The following is a 13246-nucleotide window of genomic DNA, read 5'->3' as shown; positions in this document are numbered from 1 at the left end:
TTTTGCACTGTGGGCAACAGCAGCAGCCACGGCAACAGAGAGGAGAGGTCTTTTTGCATTACCAAGGCTGGCGTCTCACTCTGGCCCTTTTTGTGATCAGCCGTGTCTTACAGGCATCAGAATGGAATTATGCTTTAGCTCAGCTGGACATTTTTTCTCTTCAATGGAATTATCGTCATCTTTCTCCATCAATTTCAGCAAATCATGAAAATCTAACAAACCGTGGGTCTCATTCTCCGGAGAAGCATTTCCAGACTACGTTGGGAAGGCAGTCCAGTCAACATTCTTTGAAATCCCACACTCTAATATAATGGACTGTGCCAAATTCTTCGGTGAAGCATCTTATTGTAGTGTATGTTGGTTACATCCAGTGATGTATGACTATGCTTATTGTGCCCCGGGGCAGCATAGCTCAGTGGCTATGAGTAAAACCGTTGGCAGCAGAGCACCTAGTTCAAATCTTATCTCATCTCTCACCAGGTGTGCCCTGCTGGGGGGCGGCGGACTTCGTGTCTGTTCAGTGGGAGAACCCGCCTGCCTTCTATTCCGGAGACCTGGGTTTGATTCCTAGCCAGAGCACCTCACAAACAGCCAGACTGATTTGTTGGTGTGGGTTTTCTTGTTGCTACGGCGCTGAAGGTTTCAATAGAGCTTCCTGACTATGATGGACACGGGGGGAAAGAGGCCTGGCGAAGGACTTACAAAAATCTGCCCATGAAAACGCTGAGGAGAATACTTACCTGGCAGGGGAGCTACCATGATCACAAAGGTGGTTTTCCCGGGGCGAGGCTCAGCCATTGTACTCCGGATGTGCTGACCCTTGCGGTTTCCCCAAATGTGGGAAACTCAACTGCATAACTTGTGGTAGTGGGCGACTGCGTTCACACTCTTGCCTATAAAAACAAACAAACACATGAGGAGGAGCACCATGGTCACATCCACACCCATCATGGGGCTGGTGCAAGATCAGGTGACACACATATATTTCTGTCACCGCAGAGCCTTAGGACACATTGACCCCATTTGACATCTTATGACACTGAGGATGAGAGGAGAAGGGCTGCTTTTTAGTGTCACCTGGCTGGTGACCGATCCAGGCCAAGTACCCATGTCTTATGAAGCCCATCCTAGGGCCTTTCCCTTGCGCTGAGGGAAATGGGCAAGGCCTTTTATGCCCCTAAATTGTCTCCCCCATGACCAGCAGGGGTCATAAGTACCACCGTTCTTGGATGGCAGGAACCTTGGAGAGAACACTTGTTGATCTCATTCAATTAAATTCCCCGACAACATGTGAGAGTGTCTTGTTTTTTACAAAGTAGGGCCAACTTCTTATGTAGCCATTTATGGGTTTCTTAGTGAGGACCATTAATAATAAACTATAAAAATAAGAACCAATAATAAATTAATAATACACACCATAGCCTGCACCCTCTCCAACCTCCCTGATGGTCCGATCAAGAGAGGCTTTGCTGCTGATCTCACCTCAGACAAGTCTTTTTTGTCTGTGTGTGTATGGTGCATGTAGGTCAAGCTGCTAGTTTCCCCTACAGTTAAAATAAATGGATAACTAAATAAATTACTGCTGCACAGAATATAACAACCCATTATGGATGGCATTAGGTAAGTTTGAGGAGTGTAAGTTACGTTTGCAGTAGGTTTTGCTTTTCCTAGTTGAGTTTACACTGGAGTAACTTACAACAAAGGATCCCTGAATGGTGCAGATGGCTAATGTGCTTGGCTGTTCATTGAAAGGTGGGAAGTTTGAGTCCGGCCGATCATGCCTTGGAAGAAAGGCATGACGATCTATTTCCAAAAATGCAGCCTCTGAAATCCCCGGGGAGTACCGTTCTACTGTGGAACACCGGAGCTGCCCTGAGTCAGACCTGACTCAGCAGCAACTGAGAATTGGGAACAAACTTTCCACTGAGCCACATCTAGGATGCTCCCAGAGGTTTCCAGTGGAAAGCGTGGGTCAGATGAAGAGGTGGTGACCAAGGAGTCCAGTTTTGACTGACCTCTTCTGACACAATGTTATGTCGCTACCATTAAAGGCTCATTCTTGTGGGTCTTGCTTGGTTTAATTGTTCTTGATGGGTATTTATGGTTCAAGAGTCTTCCTTTAAAGTTCCAATGTACCCAAGAGGATAATCCCTAAAACCAAATCCCATAGCATCTTAGCCAAAATGTATTCTCTCCTATCCAGTTGCAGTTTGGGGGGAGCTGTGATTCCAAAGACAAGTTGGATTTGGTCAAGTAAGGAGGGAAGATAACAGTGCTTCTGGCAGAAAAAAATCTGTATCACACAGGATCACAGAGCTGGACATGGGCTTCATGGCTGGAGAGTCATCTGTGGATGGTGGGGGAGTGGATGGGGGGTGGGGGGGCGACTCTGAGGTTCAACAAGGGCTGGGTCATGGACAGCCTTGTGAGCTATGATCATGAGGTGGGCTCTGCCAGCAGCTCGCTTGGGTTGATTGGGTGCACACCGCTGCTGTGATGGCTAGATTGTTGATAAACTTGGCCTTGGTACTCACAAGCATCTATGGAAAACTTAGAATCAGGGGCTTTTTCTCTTCAAGACAGAAGCTCAGGAAAAGCATAGGATCTTGAATCCCAGGTCTCCAGGTTCATATCCAACAAGGAGGACCCACAGATGCCCAGAGAGAGCACCACATGTTGTGACCGTGGTACAATCCCTCACATAGACCCACCCTTCTTAAGACTTCCCCAGCTTCCCCTGCACGAGGAGTGGCTGGGTGGTCTGACAGGGCTCTGTAGCTAACGGAAAAGTTGGAGACTCCGATCCACTTGGGGACCTTTCAGAAGACAGGGCTGGCCACCGCTTGTGATAATTCTACCCCTGGAAGCCCTACGGGGCACAGTTCTCCTTTGAAGCACGTGGAATCACCATGATTTGGCATCAGGGACGGCAATTGTTGTTATTAAGCCTGGACCAACCTGGAATGGGGATGGAAGAAGAGGGGGTCTCCTCTGGTTTCTCCCTAGCTGGCGACCCTGGGAGGTGGCGAGGCTTTGCAGCAGGGCATGTTGATAGTGAGGAGAGGCGTCAAACTCACGGTCCTGGGAGGTTCTTCACCTTGCTGACTCCTGGGGGCTTGCTAGTCCCATGGTATATCTGCAGGCAGTGGCCAGCTGAGGACTCTGCGGATTTCATGAACAGCCTGCCTGTTTCACTCTGGTCCTTCATGAAGATGCTCAATAAAACTTGACGTTGTCATTGCCATTTGTACGGCGCTTCCTATTTACCAAGTGCCTTCAGAACCTTTTTGATTCTTTTGCAAGCCCCAGCCTCACCGAGTCGATTAGCAGCATGATCCCCACAGTGCAGAGAAGGCCCTCAGCAGACAAGGCTCTGTTGAGGGTCCTGCGGCCAGTCTCCCTCCTCTCTGCAGGAAGGAATCTTCTCCCTCCTCCGTCCAGAACTCAGCTCCTGGAGCTGCACTCCCTGCTTGGGGTTCTACCTGACTCTGAACGCCCTTCTTCCGAATCCCAGGCTTGATTTTCCACATATGGCTTTTCTGCTCCAGTTTCATGGTCCTCTGTCTTTCATTCTGGAAAGCCTGAGTCTTCTCGTCGGGAAGCTGAGGGGACTTTCACGTGAAATGACCCGGTGGGCATCAGCTGGCTTGCTGTGGGATGCGCCTGACCGTCCTCTCCTCCCATCAGCCTGCCGGCGGCTCTGTGATGTGTCTGGCATGATCTGTGCTTTGTAAACAATCACAGGGCAGACAGGTCTGTTGTCTTTCCGGCTGTGACAGCCTCCCCCACTGACAGTAGGGAGCTCAAACCAGAGGCTCCCGGTGACAGCGTCTCTGGAAGGGATGGGGAGAAAGAATGATGCTCAGAAGTAAGACACAGAGAAGAGTGTTGCTTCCCCGGGGCTTGTCAGAGGAGTTGAATAAAGCAGAGTCCTAGGCTTATTGATTTTCGACGCAAGAGAGGAAGCCGTCCGCGAGGCAGATGGGCACCGCAACAGCAGCAGCAATGCTGTTGTGGTTGGAAGACTGGAGCCGGCCGGGCAGATCTTCCTTTCGTTGTACATAGCATCACCGTGAGCTGGAATAGACTCCCATCCCTCTACTAAACAACACAGTGGCTTCATTAGGGGCTCGCTCTGCCTTCGCCTCGCTCTGTGTCGAATGGGAACTGTAATGGAGACATGAGTGTGGAAAGACTTTTCTGCCTGGAGATTCAAGCATTTGGGGAGGATGGCTTTTCATGACACTTGTACGGTTTCATGTTGTCCACACCTCTCCTTCGGAGTCATCTGCCCCTACCATGGGGTTTTCCTCTAGCCCTCTAAATGTGGACTTCCGTTTTCACACATTGTCTTTTCCTTTATTGCCTTCTCTCACTTTTAACCACACCCCCCATTTTTCTTCTTCTTGGCAACATATGGTAGTGAGTCCGAAGAGCATGGAACTGAGGGTCAAGGCTATTAAGTCAGAAAATGTGAAGGGGCAGAGCCTGGACCCTATTTTCAAGCCAAAAATTGTGTGTGTGTGTGTGTGTGTGTGTGTGTGTGTATGCATGTATTTGCGAAGGGTCTTCACAAAATATGGAAATGGAATGAAAAGATAAATAAATTTCTCTAAACATTTTGAAGCATATATATTTATACATAATATAGGACATGTGTATATAGCATTGTCTAGATGCAGTGGCAGATATAGACCTAGACATAGATCTATAGTTGCTGTTCTGCTGCTAGGCGCCATGGAGTTGATTTGAACTCATAGTGACTGCATAAGCAGAGGCCACTGTCCCGTAGGGTGTCATTGCAGGAGCAGATCCCCAGGCCTCTCTGTGGGGGGGCTGCTGGGTTTGAATCATCAACCTTTTGGTTGGCAGCTGAGCTCTACACATACACACACGCACAATGTGTTTCTCTGAGTGTGTGCATATATATATTTTAAAAACAAACTCATTACCATCAAGTAGATGCTTAATAATGACCCTGTAAGACAGGGTATAACTGTGCCTTTTGGGTTTCCATGACTGTACCTGTTTACAGGAGTAAAAAGTCCTATATTTCCCCCTTTGGAGTTACTGGTGGTTTCAAACTACCAACCATGTGGATCACAGCCCTATGCATAACCATTATGCCACCAGGCTCATACACATGTGCATACACACAGAAGTGTATATATATATATATATATATATTTCAAAAAGCTCGTGGAAATTTTCCTTTTGATTCTATTTTTCCACAAATATGTTGTAGTCCCTCCTCCTATGTGTACACATTTACACTAGCACACACACACACACACACACACAGAGACACACACATTCCAAGAAGACTCAAATGCCTGGATGAGAGACACAGACCGTTTATTACTCGGGGTAAAATCAGAAATCAGAGAAGTCTGTGGCATCTGTTCCCTGAGTCCCAGTCCCCACAGGGTGACAAAAAGGGCATCAGATGGCCCTGTGTACGCAGTGGACTGCATCACTGAGAGCACTCCATGAATGTGGAAACTGAACCAAAGGCAGGTGCAGGGTTGTTGGTGCAGTGACCATTGAGAGAGAGAGAGAGAGAGAAAGAGAGAGAGAGAGAGAGAGAGAGAGAGAGAGAGAGAGAGAGAGAGAGAGAAGGGCCATGCTCTCTATCTTTCTTATATTGATCATGGAGCATACCTGCCTTCTGACCTGAGGAAGGGTACTAGCTCTGGCTTCCAACTAAGTTTACTAAGGACGGCCCTTCTCCTGAAAGAGAAGGCTTGGGGAGAAACATGGAAAGGGGAACCGTGCTTGGCGAAGGGACTGTGTGTGAGAGCAGATGCAGTCTCACAAGCTTTATAACTCAGACGTAGGGCCAGTGATGCTCCCTAGGCAGTTTCAGGTTGATTTCGGTACCTTTTAAATCACTTTTAGAAACTACGCCAAGTCTGGCCATCACCCCTTGGCGGTCGTCTACTTGGGCTTCTACGTTTATCTGGTGACTATATTTGGAGCCTTGTAGCTAATGTACTGGATTTTCTCTGAGAGATTCAGTTACATCTTAGGTTGATAAAATGAATCAAGAGAATAATGGTAAAAGTGTATGAACTTTGAGCAGGGCATCAAAAGATAGGGACACTGCTTAGCTATGTGACCGTGGACAAGTTTCTTACCATCTTTGTGGCTTGGATAGCCCTTCTTAAAAACGATGCCTGCTCAGCTGTCTATCTCATGGGGATACTGGCAGAGCAAATGAGTTCATGTTCAGTGTATGAGGTTCTCAGAGGGAAGATGCTAGTTGAATGTCAAGTTTTGCCTTCGCTACACTAATTCTCATCCTCCTCCTGGTCTGGTCTGGGCACCAACCGCTGCAGAGGAACTTTTGACAAGTGCCCGCTTAGCGGTTTCTCATGCAGTGTGGAACACATAGAGAGTTGAGGTGGTCATGGAAAGACCCCATGCCCCAACACTTTGTTATGAAGTGACCGGTGGGGGTAGTATGAGGCTGGGAACAATGGATTGGATCTTTTAGGATTCTGGGTTCTGTGACTCAGGGAGGTCATTTCTGATTGGGAGCTGGTGCTACGGAGGAAAGCAGAATCGGTCAGCTCAGAATCACAATAGGACACGTGGCATCCTGCCACGGATGCTTTCAGGATCACTCCATGTGAACTTCTCCGGGTGTGCAAACTATTAACATGCTCAGCTACAAATCCGAAGGTCCACTCCAGGAAAGGTGCCTGGAGACCTCCTGCTGACAAATGAGCCCTGGAAACCCCATGGAGCCCGGTTCAGTGCTGACCCACAAGGACCTCCGTGAGCTGGAATCCACGGTACTGAAAATAGTGATCGGGCATTTCAGGAAGGCAAGCGGTTCCCAGTCACGTTCCACATAAAAAAGAGCATGCGATAGAGGTAACGTGCAGGTAGACATGCCCACAAAAACTGGGCCGAGAGAGGAGTTGGGTAGGGATGTATCACGGCCAGGTGCTTGAAGAGCTCTGGAGCTAGGGTGGCTCTTCAGAATTTTCCCACCTCGAGTGAGTGCTCTGGGTCTTAAGATCTTAGTCATTGGATGGTGGTCATTGCAGGAATGGGGGATGGGGGACTTGGCAAAGGTAGCTTCCATTGGTTGAGGGCTGGTCTCAGTGAGAAACTCAACTGGAAGTCCCCAGCCACCATCCCTCCCAGCAGCTGGGGGGGATGAGTGCTTCAGTCCCAAAGGGGAGGGTCTGGAGGCTGCACCGTTGTATTTACCACACGTGACTTCTGTCTGTGCACGTGGCTTAGGAAGCGAAGCCGTAGCTCAGATTTGGAGTCTAATGGCCTGCTTCTTTGGGAAATCTTGTATAGAGCAACTCTCTGAGAGAGGGAAGTATCCTAGAAATGTGAAAAATACTTATTGTCTGGGAATTTCAAAATTATTTTTATAATATATTGTATATTTATATATTATCTATATAGTTTCCAAATTTCTGAATACATAATAGATCAATAAATATGTATATTATATATAAAGTTGCTTGAATTGGAGTTTGGGATACATAGATAATTTCTCTGTTCCTCACACTGCCATTGAGTCAGTGGTGACTCAAACAACCCTATAGGGAAGGCGGAACTGTCCCTGTGAGTTTCTGAGACTGAAACTGGTGACAAGAGTAGAAAGTCAACATTTTACTCCCAAGGAGTTGGTGGTGGGTTCACACTACAGACCTTGAGTATTGTAGCCCAACTCATAACAGCTATGCCACCAGGGCTCCTAGAGACAGATAGAGATAGAGATAGACATAAACATAGACAAGATAGAAATAGAGATGATATGGATAGGGAGAGAGAGAGAGAGAGAGAGAGAGAGAGAGAGAGAGAGAGAGAGAGAGAGAGAGAGAGAGAGAGAGAGAGAGAACGTATGGTATAAAGGGACCTTTATTTTACTTATGTATCTTTTAAATTCTCAAACCGTTTTATTGGCACACAAGCTACATATCATACAATTCAATCATTCCATCATAGCAAGATTGTCATTATGACAATCAATTTTAGAAGATTTTCTTCTTATACGCATTGTTAGTAAGCGAGCTATATTTTAGTTTTCAAGCTCTGCCAAACCAATGGACCAAATGAGAAGCTCTATGGAACAGACATTTTTGACTCCTATTTCTGAAGGTCAGATGCCCGCATCCGCGCAATTCCCCCAGGGACGGATCGACATGGTGAAGGTCCGCGCCTCTCTCCTAGATTCGGTGGGGTGGAGGTGGCGGTTCGAAACCCTGGGGGATTCCTTCTGCCTGCAGCTGCCTTCTCCTCACGCGGTGCTGGGTGCCTCTGGGTGAGCCTGTGTGTCTAGGCCTGCCTCCCCTTTTCTAAGCCATCACTCACACAGTACGAGGATCAGGGCCACCGGCTCTGGTCGGGCCGTGTTTCACTGACCTGCTAAGAAAAGACCTCTTCCCGCCAAAGCCACGCACCGACACGGCTGAGGAGTTCACTATTGAGCAAGGAGCATGGCTTAATGTTTGCTGTTCCGGGGGACTGTCTCTCCGCGTTGGGGTAGAAATAGGGGTGCTCGTGATTTGGATGATAGGAATCATTTCCCACCCCCCTCCAGATCTAGTATTTTTGTTTTCTATGCTAGAATACTGCTACGGTCCTTCTAGTCTTAGGGTTCATTCTCAGCAGGCACATGAAGGAAGCACGGTCCTTATGATGGCAGGAAGGTCAAGGTAAAGTAATCAGAGAAAGTAGACAGCTTGGAAGACTTTAGGATCTCCTTTTAGCCGGTCTTTCTCTGTTGTGTCTCTTCTTTCTTCTCCAAATACCACATCACTCTTTCTGTGAATTAAAGTGAAGTCATATCCACGGGACCTTAAGGCGTTTGGAATCTCAAAGAAGAGATTTGTCCTCACTTCTTCAGAGTAGAGACAACTACCTGAGAAAACGTGCATACTGAGAAGCCTATTGCTAGAAGGGTGACTGAAATCATTGGACTTAGCAGGTTCTTTGTTTGTTTCCATTTATAATGGCCCTAATCTGTCCCCCAAAGACTTATATTAATCCTTTTCATCTGGGATGCAAACCTTTGATGGCAAGAGGTGGTGAAAAGAGAGTGTATGTGACTCAGACCATCTCAGGTAAACTCAACTGACAGCCTCGGCCAGCCAGGTACTCCAAGGCACGCCATGAAGACATGTGCAGTCCCTCTTGCCAAACCCAGTGCACTGATCTATGGCCTTCTGGCATGTCCTAATCACTTACAGTAGGAACCCAGTTATTCCTTGGCTTTCCTTGTGAACTTCCTTTATTTGGGATCATTAAATGTGCTTGTCCCCTGGGACTTAAGGAAGAGCAGTTGGAGACCTGATTGCGTTATCTCTCTTGTCTTGCTTATCTAATTCCTTGGGGAAATAGAGATATAGCATCCTTGCCGTCTGGGAGTTTACAGTCCAATGAGCAAGCCAGATATTAAACAGGCAATCATGCAAACATTATTGAGAAGGGATTAAGTACAAAAGTACACCCTACTTGGATCAACCATTGGTATCCATGGAAACAGAAGCCATGAGATTGAGTGATATCTTTGGCGGGGCGTATCTCCAGCAAATGACCTCTTTAAAATGTTTAAAAAAGCAAAGAGATCATTTTGATGAATACAATATGCTGGGCAGAGCTGTGATCTTGTCAATTGCTTCCTATGGATGCAAAAATTGGACCGTGAAAAAGGATGATTGAAGGATCGAAGGATTTGAATTGAGGGTTGATAAAGAATATTCAATCTACCACGGACTTCCAGAAGAACGAATCTGTTTTGAAGGGCAACCAGCATGCTCTTCAGAAGCAAAGCTGGAGAGACTTCAACATGCTGGCGTTGGGCATGCCATCAGCAGGGATCAGTTGATACACCAGCAGGTCATGCTCGGTCAAGTGGTGGCCCTTACTGCTGTCATGTGCCCTCGAGTGGATTGTGACTCATGGGGACCCCAGGCGTTACAGAGGAAACCTCCTTTATAGGGTTTTTGGTTTTGCTTTGTTTACTGTAATTGTTGTGGAAGTAGACCACTAGGCCTTTTGTTTCTCATCTGTCCTGCCACGGGGCGGGTTCAAACTGCCAATCTTCGGGTCCCCAGCCGAGCCACCCAGGGAGGTTAAGTGGAAACGAGGAAACCCCTCCATGAGATGGATTTGCACCATCGCTGCGAGAACGGGCTCAAACACACCAACAACGGTGAGCATGGTGCGGGACCAGGCGCTGGTTCATCCTGTCAAGCAGGGGGTCGGCTGTCAGGGGAAGCCGATTCCAAGACAACTAGTGCATCTGAGACAGAGACCTCATTTACCAGAACTTGCCCGTCTTCTGTGATTTTGTGATCCTTTTGGTCTCCAAAGCAACCGCTCTGTCCTATTCTAGGCATGTTGCCCAGACGTAGGTATTCCATATACGCGGGGAGGGGCCAACCACCAAACTCACGGCCACCGAGTCAACGCTGACTCATAGCACACCCTGTGGGTTTCTGAGACAAACTGATTACGGGAGTAGAAAGTCCACTTTCTCCCATGGAGCTGTTGGGGGTTTCAAACTGTCTACCATGCAGATCGCAGCCCACCGTGGAACCACTACACCACGAGGGCTTCCCTTGGGGGAGGGCCAGCAGTAGCCTCATGTAAGCCTTCATTCTCCTTGAACTTCGCTTCCCTTCTCTCCTCCAGTGAGTTGCTTTTAACACCTCCGAGCCCTGGAAATCCCTTTCTGGCCACATTGGTTGGTACTTGGGTGATCAAGGAATTTGGAGCAGGGCATTACATCCAAGGAGCTGCCTCTCTCACAAGAAAACTGTCCCCCTGGCTTGCAGGGCACTCTTCCCTTCTAGTAGGAGCTGTTACCTCACTGAGGGTCTCCCGGGGGATGCCTGGTGGTCTGTGCATCTGGGAGGCTTGTTCTGTTTTTCTTCTCATTTCCTGTGGATGTCCGAAGATGAATCAGGGGGGCTTGGCCAGAGCACTAGCCAGCCAGGCTGCCTGCTTCCTTCCTTTTATAACCCCCCCCACTCCTTCCACAATTATTTATTCGTACCACATTTGAAAGTGAAGATAAGCATGTCTGAAATCAGGTTTGTGGGCAAGTGTCTACACATTCTCCAACCGAGAGACAGAGATTCACAGAAACACGTTTAGATGCCCGTAAATGAACATCCAGATTGTCAAGTCCTAACCATAAGGTTCACATCTAGATCATGACGCTCAGGTTTAGGATATCACAGCGCAATACCAATAGTTATCCAGGGCAGACCCTCGTGAATCCCACAAGTGCACACGCATCCCTGCTTGTATGTTCCTGTGCGGGACGTAAATTCACATCTCGAAGCTCAGCCATCTGTATAAAAGGGCTAGAGCATTGTAGATCCTTGCGCTACAATTGTTTGGAAGCACAGTCAAGTAGAATCTGTGATGAAGGAGGGAGACCCTCTTCTGAGCCATGGTGCCAATCTCGGGTCCATTCTAAATCTAGGTTTTTTTTTTTCCTTTTCTTTCTAAGTCTCCTGCTGTTGGGCAGCCCTTCTTGTTTCAGAGCAGAAAGGTCCTTGCAAAGATGCCTGAGATGAAACACATGCTCCTCTCATCCGCACGCGTCCCTCATTCTCATGGTATCCTCCCAGACACTAGCGAGCTTACACTCATGTACTTCTGGTAAAGGGCAATTCAGCTCACCCTGGGAGGCAGAGCTTCATCAGCATCTGACTGTCCCCGAGGCTAGACAACTCCCTCATGGACATCCATCTAGTCATTCTGACTTCTAGCGACTCCTAGCAACAGGGTAGAACAGAGTAGAACTTCCCTCAGGAGGTTCTGAGAGCGGAAACCCTGACAGGAGTAGAAAATCTCAGCTCTCTCCCACAGAGCGCCTGTCGATTTCAGCTGCTGACCTTGTGGCTCGTGGTCCAATGTGAGCCCAGAGTCCTGCATAAGAGGGAGCACTGGTTTAATGATGCGGACGGGCGAGAGGTGTTTGCAGAATGGTTGGGAAAGATCGGTATGGCAAGGACACATGGCTTTGTCGTCAGCGTGAAGCGTAGGTTTGAGGAGGCTTTTATGGTTGCCAGGGGGCTTTAAAAACTTCATGAGAGCATGACATGAAAACGGTTATGACATTTCTCCACAGCAGGGTTCTTGGGAAAGAACCTACATATATGTCCTTTCTATCCGGGGCAACTGAGCTGTGAGGATTGTCGTGGCCCAGCTCCTCAACATTTTTTCTTACTTTCTGCCCCCCCTCTTTTCCACTTCAGGAGACTTGATTAACAATCAGAATAATTGAAGAGTATATTTTCCAGACCATGTCTGTCCTAGATAAAATATGTGCGTGCGTGACGTCAGACCGGATCTAAGATGCATCTTCTTTCCGTTCAGCAGTAGAGAGCTCTGGGGCCCTGAGTTTTGGCTGTGAACTCCAGTCAATGTACTTCACAGTTGTGTGATCTTCAAATTTCCTCCTCATAAAATCAGGCTACTGCTCCACCCGCCCACTCCCTACCCTGCCCTGGAGTGTGTGATTGATAACACATGATAGAAATACCCCCCCCCCCCAAAAAAAAAAAAGAAATCCCCAAGCACAAGGCCGATTGCATCTGGCTCCGAACATGGTCATTTGCTTTCTCTTTCCTGGAGTCTCTATTCCATGGTCCTTGGCTCAGCCCCCCACCCCCACCCTAACCCCAAGGCTTTGGTCACTCTGATAGCCCATGGGCAGCCTCTGGGGTCAGTGTCACACTGCCTCCAAAGGAGCAACATTCCCTCCTATCCAGAGCAGGGACAAGACACCTAGGAGATACAGAGGATGGGTCTCCGGAGGTTGCTGGTAGGGCGGTCTCCAGGAGTCTCCTCACTCAGAGTTTATGAGCTTTCTCTGGGAGTCAGATAAAGAGTCAACCCCATCACCCCTGATGTTTGACCATGCAAAATATCAGAGATTGGCCTATAAACAGACACAAGCTGCAATGAGAAAAGACCTGCTCAGCTTCCCGGGCCTCAGAGTGCACGTCAGCGTGTGTGAATTAGCCAGCTGTCTCTCTCCAGTTCCCACGATCAAACATCTTCATTTGTTACTTGAAAAAAAAAAAGAATCCGTGTTGTGTTGATTTTCCCTTTTATTTTCCTTTTCATGACGAGGCATGAAAGTGACTTCTTGGCAAAATGAGTAATTAAGTGACCGTAATTAAATATAGTTCCTATTTGGGATGGTGCTCCCCAATCTCCAGGCCATCTCCACCCTTGGCACTTCCTCTCATCATCA

The 13246-nt window shown here is 47.9% G+C and overlaps 1 protein-coding gene and 1 non-coding gene across 5 annotated transcripts in view; both read left to right on the top strand.

The window, feature by feature from the left end:
- NRXN3 (neurexin 3) overlaps window positions 1–13246 on the top strand; it is a 1780548-nt gene that overhangs the window by 219219 nt on the left and 1548083 nt on the right. The gene's annotated exons all lie outside the window — the stretch shown is intronic.
- Window positions 733–896, top strand: LOC142426878 (U1 spliceosomal RNA). The gene has a single exon (XR_012779765.1). It is a non-coding gene; the product is annotated as a U1 spliceosomal RNA (small nuclear RNA).

The sequence above is a fragment of the Tenrec ecaudatus genome, chromosome 14 (genome assembly GCF_050624435.1).
Source record: "Tenrec ecaudatus isolate mTenEca1 chromosome 14, mTenEca1.hap1, whole genome shotgun sequence".
Classification (NCBI taxonomy): domain Eukaryota; kingdom Metazoa; phylum Chordata; class Mammalia; order Afrosoricida; family Tenrecidae; genus Tenrec; species Tenrec ecaudatus.
The sequence above is the reverse complement of the archived record's forward strand: the minus strand, read 5'-3'. Positions and strand labels throughout refer to the sequence as shown.